Source organism: Poecilia reticulata, chromosome 15 (genome assembly GCF_904066995.2).
Source record: "Poecilia reticulata chromosome 15, P_reticulata-male-v2, whole genome shotgun sequence".
Lineage (NCBI taxonomy): Eukaryota > Metazoa > Chordata > Actinopteri > Cyprinodontiformes > Poeciliidae > Poecilia > Poecilia reticulata.
The window spans coordinates 16877014-16885093 of record NC_088844.1 but is presented as its reverse complement, the minus strand read 5'-3'; positions in this window follow the sequence as shown (position 1 = coordinate 16885093).

The window sequence follows — 8080 nt, the reverse complement described above, 5'->3', positions numbered from 1 at the left end:
TTGGAGGAGAATGGCTGATTACCCCATTGAAGAGACAGCGACAGAAGCACAGGAGGAGGGATTGTTTGCTAACTGAGGGTTGCAGTAAGTCCAGTTTCAGCTGCTGCGTTGTAGAGCACAAGACGCGTGTTCAAAATACCTAAAATACCACCTAAAATATTGCCTTTGATTTTTGCTTTGCAGTATTACAGACTTTTTTTTAAATCCCAACTCAGGTTTATAGGTGTAACACTGATGCTATGTTAAAGTAGATTTTCCTCAAGTCCCGGTGGCGCCTGTGCATGGCAGTGTCAGTACCACGCACAGGCGCTGACACTGCCTACTATCCAGCCATTTACCTTTTTTTTTTACAACTTTGAATTCTTTCTTCTTCTAACCTAAGAGGTATTTGAGACTGAAACCATAGTTACTATCTCTGAAAGCCCTCCAACTCTGTACACCACTAAATGAAACAAAAGGATTTCTCCCTGAAGAGGTTCTGCAGTCCTGCTGCTCAGACTCCAGATCACCTTAAGCTAATCCCTGCACCTAGATGGGGGCAACATCTCATTCAAACGTCATAAACTTTCGGTGGTTCGCTGTGTCCCTACGATGTTGTCCACAGATGATAGGGGAGCCAGGGGAATCAGGGTTTGATACCAGAGAGGGAGAGAAATGATTTCCACATCCAAGCAAGGCAGCAAGTAATAACTCTTGACTTGGGGTGCTAGTGATTAAAAATAACAGAGTCTTTTGAGGGTCGGCAAATTGGAATAAGTACACTTTAAATCTCTAAATGAGGATGCATATTAAGGCAGTCACAGCATTTCCAGCTCCAATAATAAATCTTAAAGTTGCTGCAGTTAAAAACTCAAGATCCAGCTGATCCTCCATCGAGAGGCAAGCTACCTTGCGTCCCAACCCTTGCCGCCTCAGCTCTGGTTCTGACCAAGTTGTTTTGATTAATTTAGTTTCAAACGATACATAAAGAGACGTCGCTTTTAAGTCATAAAAAAAACAAAACATTTGTACTTTTGTGATTAGGATTGAGAACGGGGTAGGTCCAAAATGTGGGGCAATGAGAGCTCAGAAAGTCCTTGGTGAAAAGCAGTTCTTAGACATAAAAACTCTGCGGGATCAGGGCAGTGCATAGCCACTGTTTTCTTTGCATCAATCAAAAGAAATTATTGCATTTTGAGAACTGGAGTGGTTTAATATTCAGAGCTTTGGACCACTGTTTTATTTTTTTATGGGGATCAGCATAAATAGACGGCGTATTCTCCATCCACGCTGATCACCTTCAGCTTCTCTTCAATAAATGTTGTGGTCAGATAATAGCAACAGCTTAAAATTAATAATCTTAAACCTGTCTCTCTTGCAATGTCCGTTCGACATGTTCCCTGTTTTCCTTCACTTGTTTCTCCTCTCCTTCATTTAAAATCGATTTGCTATTAAACCCGAAGTATCGGAGGAGGAGGCTGACAGGGGCCGAGGTGGATGCAGCCACATGACAGGCTTCTTCATCTCCAAACAGGAAGTTTGGTTTACATCAGCCCAAGGGCGGGAACTGTCATCGGGAGACCAGAGTGCTAATGGGCTCGATTAATGCCTCCATCTCCTCCTCTTTATTCTGAACCAAGTAGGAAAAAGGGTGAGGTCACAGATGTGATGTCGCGTTAGAGTTTCCTTCGTCGGGTCGTCATTAAAGTTTGGAGACTTTGGGGGAGCTAACAAAAAAATTGCCCCGAAGACATAAAAAAAAAAAAAAAAAATCATAATTAACGTTTTTAACTTTGCTTATGCAACACTGTTGAGTAAGAAAGTTGTTTCTTTGCTTTCACGTCGTGCAGCATGTCAAGACAGATTTAGCTCACCTCTCCTCTGAAGAGCTCGGTGCAGGGCATTAACCAATCTTTGGTTTTCAAATCAATTTGACAAATCCCCTGAAAATTGTACAACTGTCTTAGAGCAAATAATGACCTGACAATCTGCATTACGGGAGAGGAGAAAGACGTGAGGCTGACATCTGGGTCTTGTGGCTTCTGGGTTTACACAGAAACATCATGTTCTGTCACTCGGGGACTTCCAGCAAAGACATCATTCGACATGTTTGCTTATTTGTTTTTAAATCGGATGTTAACTCTATTATAGCTTCACGCAACAGCCTTAATTCCAGACTCGCAGCATGTCAAAACTGATTTGACTGTTCTCTAACTTTAAGATTTTCATTTATTTTTTTATGCAATTAACCCTTTTTGTTTCACACTGAAAATACCCTCTGCTACACAGCTGTAACGGATGTTTTGTGTGCGTCTGTAAAATTTTTATGTTGCTTCAGCTTTTTACCTGTCATTCCATCCTTTATCTGCAGCCTTCGCCATTCCCTCAACTTCCCCTGCACTCAATCTCTCTCTCTCGCATCCTGGTGAGCATCACGGTGACTAGACTCATTTTCAGCTATTTATTTGGTTTATTTCCTGAGATCAGCTATAAAGAACAAACACTATTAAGCCAGCCAATCAATAAGGGGGCATCAATGTGCTTATCCCGGCTTGCAAAAATAGATTTATATCTTCCGCCCGAGCAACATAAATCATATATTCATACATTAAATTAAAAATGTGATTGATAGCAAAGCACGCGGTGTGTTTAAAAGCCTGTGACACAAAACAAAGCAAATGTTAGTTAGAAACTACGGAGGATGAAGAGAACGGATGTCATTGTTTTGTAGTACAGTTTAATGGGAGCAGGGAGATCTCTGTGCTCAGGAGTAGAAAGGGAAAAGGGACGCTTTGTCAAACTGCTGCCACGGAAACAACCCTAGTACATTTGAAACCAGATATTCCCATTCTAAAAAAGATACATAATAATTTTTTTTTTCACTGTCTGAAACTGAACGTGACTAAACATTTGCTGTTAATGATACTTCTCTTATTTTTAGCTCAGTGAAAATGACCAAAGGAGGCGATTCCTTGTATTTTAAGGCATCATCATGACATCATGGGAATATAAAATGAAATCCATCAAGTTCTAATGAATAGCACTGTGAACCTGCACAAATTGCGCATAAACAATTATGTGCACGGGTATGCCCTGCCATTCTGTTCTGGTAGGAGAAATGTTCTTTTAACAACAGATGAATGTTATTTTGGGGAGAAATGTCTGCATCAACCACAGAGCACAAACAAAAGCACTTGTAAAGATGTTGGCTGAACACGGTGTCATTGTCCACAGAGAAAACAATCCTGTATATAAACATGGCCTGAAATACCACTCAGTGATGAAGAAGCAATTACTACAAAGCAACATAAAAAAAAAACTAATTATAGTGTGCAAATGAGCTCAGAGACAAAGACCTTACTTTGTGGGGACATGCCCTGTGATTTGATGAAACCAAAGCTGAGGTGTTTATTGACAGTGACCCCTCGTCTAATTGGAGGAAAAGGGAGGAAGCTTACATACCGGAGTACACGACTGCTATTGTGAAATACACGCTATTTTGTGGGCCTTTTGCTTACAGGTGCATCTCATAAACTGAGGTAATTTAATAAGAAAAGAAAAAGTTCTTGTGGGAACATTGAATCAACAACTGACAGAATGGGCCAAAATTCAAGAAACTATTGTGAGAAGCTTTTGACAAGATGAAATGTGTAATGCAGGTCAGACAGTTTAAAGAGCAATGCTGCCAAACACAAAACAAATCAATGGATTAAACTTCTGTTTTCTTACACAGTTTTACTCGTTTTAAGGAACATTTTCACTTTTATTACACATCTGTTTTTGTGCATTGTTTTTATTTATTTGTTTTATATGTCTACATTTAAAAAAAAAGTGTTTTGCCATTTTAATGCAAATGCATAAAAATGCACATAAAAAAACTGTTTTAAATTTAAGTAATTAGAAACATAAATTCAGTCTTACAACAGAAATGTTATTACCAGAGAAATAAGAGCAGAAAGAAGTCTGAATCCAGGAGGCTTTTCGAGCAGCGGGGCAACCCAAGTCTACGTGTTGTGCTCGTCATTCTTTGAGGTGAACCGAGTGTGGAGAAACAGGTTCATTTACAAAGTGACACTTAATGGGATATATACAGATTGTGCGCTGCATTACAGGGCCTGACGGGGTATGGGTGTGTTCTTGAGGAGAGCGACAGAAATATGTGGCAACATCCATCAGAGGCTCGATGGAAGAAGAAAAGATGCAGGAACGGAGAGGGAACGAGGGCTCAGTGTTGGGGGGCTGCCAAGGACATTTAAGAGAGCTGTCAAGGGAAGCTGATCTATGAAGGACCCCAGCGAAACCTATAGCCCATTGTGCCTATGCGTGTATGTGTGCGTGGATGTGTGGAAAAGAGCAGTGAAAAGACATGAGTGCAGTGGCACTAATACATGAAGCAACACATGCACCTACACCCTGGAGGTTCAAGTAAGTGTGAGTCCATCCACACAGAAAATCAAACGATTTCAATTTCAGCACAAGATGAAACAAAGAATTAAAAAAACATAGTGAGAGAGTAAACAACAAGGGACGGACTGCTCAACCACAAAAACAGAGTGTCTCCGATGGAGGGGGGAGGGGGAGAGATAATTATAAAAATAACTTAGAGTTTAGTTTTCTGTAGCACAGTACATGACAGGTTATTATTACACTAACCAACTTAATATACATGTATCTTAAAATGTCACAAGTAGAAGAAAAATGTTATGAAATAATTAGAAGACTGTGAAACAACATTTGGTCCAAGCTTTAACTTCCTGGCTGATGACCTGAATATGTTGCTTCACACGGTGCTTTTCCCTCACCTTGTTCGAAGGTAAACTTTTCTTCACAGTAGGGATGATAGTATCAGGCTTAAATTTTTTCTGGCAAATATAAAGTGATGAATTTTCTTATGACTAAACATACAAATGTTAGGTTTTTTTTTCAGACCACAGGGCATGTCTCTGATCAACTAAACTGCAACTGTAAACTGTAATTGGCCTTTTTTGTTGCTTTTGGATTGATGGCTTCTTCCCTGTGAGAGCCTTTTCAGTCTTTGTTAGGACTTGTTCCATGGAGGACAGTGACACTATTAAACCAGCTTCACGTAGCATTTTCACAAGGTCCTTTGCTTTTATTTTGACGGTTACATTTTGCAAGGCAAAAATGTTTAAGTCTGAGACACAGAATCCATCTTCTTCTCAATGGTATAATGGCTGGATATTTGCACAGGTTATGTTCCAACACATTTACATTATCTTTTTTTCAGTTTCGGTTACCAAAGTTGTTGCTTTTCTTCTTTTAAAATGATACAAGTGTCTAAAAAAATAAATAAATAAAAACTGGTGACCTAATTACATTTTTGAACATCACCCTGGGTACCTGATCCCTATAGCGACAGATTTATGGTGGTGGCAGCATCATGATGTGGGGGTTATCCTCAGCAGGAGGAGGCAAGCTGGAATACATGAAAACCTCACAAAGTTTAGAAGCACCTCAACACAGTTTGGTTGGTTCTGACTGACACTTTATTGAGTCTCAGCATAGTTAGTTACAAGCACATGGTGTTGGTTCACTGCCAGTCACTTCAGGCTTCACCAGAAGTTTCAATTTTTTTTTTCATTTCACATCTTGAGTAGTTTTTGTTTGAGTAAAGATTAGTGTTTTTGCTTTGTATTTAATGATGTTGATTTAGCTCTTATTATTTTCACAGAAAATAAAGCCATTATTCCCATTAGTAACCAGAGGAGTAAATATGAAGCAAGGGAGGTAGTACTGGGACTATTATTAAAGCTTAATAATATGAGAGAATGGTTCATCACAGTGCTTTAAATCTATACCAATCAACAGTTTTGAATACATTTTTTACATGTTGTTAAAGCCTTTTCCAGTTTCTTCCCCTGGAGCTCTCCAACCTTGTCACAGTTGCTTACTGAAGCGACGTGTCTAAGATGGCGGGTGGGGGGTAGGGGGACGGAGGGGGGCATGACGCTGATAATAAGTCACAGTGAGTTGGGGTGAGGTGGTGAAGAACGCTCCATATGATAGAAGAGTTTCCAACCTGCTACAACATGATGTCCTAGGTTCATCCCAGTGTGCCCCAGGGAGAGAAAGACAATTCACTCTCTGGCTCAAAGTCATACTACACACTGTCACTGGCTTCAGCTGAGCGCTGACTGATTTCTTGTCCCCTCCTCATAAATAAGCACCAGTCTTCAGAGTGAGAGACTGTAGATCAGGGTGTAAATAGCCAAAGGTGCATGCACTTAAGAATAATGCCCACCTAGAGAATTGTCTATTTGTCTAACCTCCCAAACCACAACGAATGTAAATTACACAAAAGGAGAAAACCGAAAGAAAAGCCGTTTCTCGTCGGTCTTTAAGTTGATTTTTATTACCTGGGGTTTATGAGCAAAACTCACAGCAGGGTAGAAGCCTAATGCATCCTGTCCCTGACTCCCTATATTTGCATTGTCGGTGTCAAAGCCACCTGCCTGCAGGTTAATGCTGGCGCATCACAGACAATAACATTAAAGACAGGAGTGCACCGTTTTATGACTTCAGCGCTTTCACTTTTGAAGTCTTCCGGCACCAGTGAGTTTAAATTATGGTGGGAGACGACCTTGGGATGCGAACATCTCATTCCGCCATGGCTGTACGCAACCCCACACACGCACGCAGACGCGCACACACACTTTTTTATTGGGGTTCTCTTCTCCAGAAGACTGAACTCACTGGGGCATGACACAAGAATTATACATCTGACAGCTGTAAACCTGCAAACTTCTCTCACCACTTATATGAGGGAGAACACTAACTTTTCGCTCATTATCCTGAGAGAGAGAGTCAGTTCAGATCTGAATATTATTGCTGTTGATGTTTTTAATATTCTTTATGCAAATGGGTGGGGGGGGGCATTACTTTGTCCATTATTTTATTACACATACCTACAACAGCTGCCTCCCTTTACAAAACAATAAGCAGCCTATTTAAGGACTCGCTGTTTTATTCTACAGTAAGCATTTAGCTGCGTTAATTGCTTTCCTTTGCTTCAGTTAGACTGCTAGAGCAAACAGAAAATGCAGTTTTAATCAATATTTAGATTTGACTATTTACAGATGAAAATAAGCATTTTGCGTTCATGCACTAATGAAAATCTATTCTTGTTAGGTTTTAAACTATATTGTTCATTTATTCTGAGGCTAAGTGAACTGTCTGAATGCTGAACCGTGCAAAACTGTTCATACCTCTTAAATCTTTTCACAACCACAAACTGTACTATTTTACAAAGATTTGAATCAATATAAATCAGCTATGACTGAAAAAATGGAGAGAAAACACACATACATTTTCCTTTTTTAATTAATAAAATCTCAAAAGCATACATTTCTTTTCAGTTTCTATGTCAACACTTTTTAGAAACACCTGTTGCTACTAAGGGTTGTAAGTATTAGCAAAACTGTCAGCGACATAGTCTTGGTACATGTAGAGACCAAACCTTTTGCCTTTTTTTTCTGTTTTCTTTTATTGCAAAAGCTTAAACTCAGTCAAATTGAATAGAGAGAATCTGTGAAAAGCTGTTTTGAAATTGTCCCAAAGATTCCAAATTTGATTTAAGTGCAATCAATGGTACTTGACTGTACCATTCTAACACAGATACAGTTTCATCTAAATCATTGTATGTATCAAATGTCAAGCTGTATATTTAAAGTAAAGGTCATGCTGGATCACTTTCCATGTCTCAGTTTTTTAGTGGTATCTTGGAAATGCTTTTCCCTGACTTCTAATGCTGCCACCACCTCGTGTAGATGTGAAAATCTACACGATGTGCAGTGTTAGGCAAATGTGATGTGCAGTGTTGGGCAGTAAAGTTTTTCCATCTAAGTCAGAGTGTCCAGTTTTGTTTCGTTATAACAAGAGCACTTTCTCTCACAGTTTCGCTGAATCCTCTTTGTAGCCAGTGGCAAACTTTGAATGGGATTTTGCTTTTGCTCAACAGTAGCGTTCATTTTACCATGCTCTCCAAAGTTTGAGCAGCACACAGATGATAGGTGCTCTTCGTACCAGTGTCTGGAATCTTTAATCTCTTTATAATGGTCTCCTAGTCAGGTGTGTCAGATGT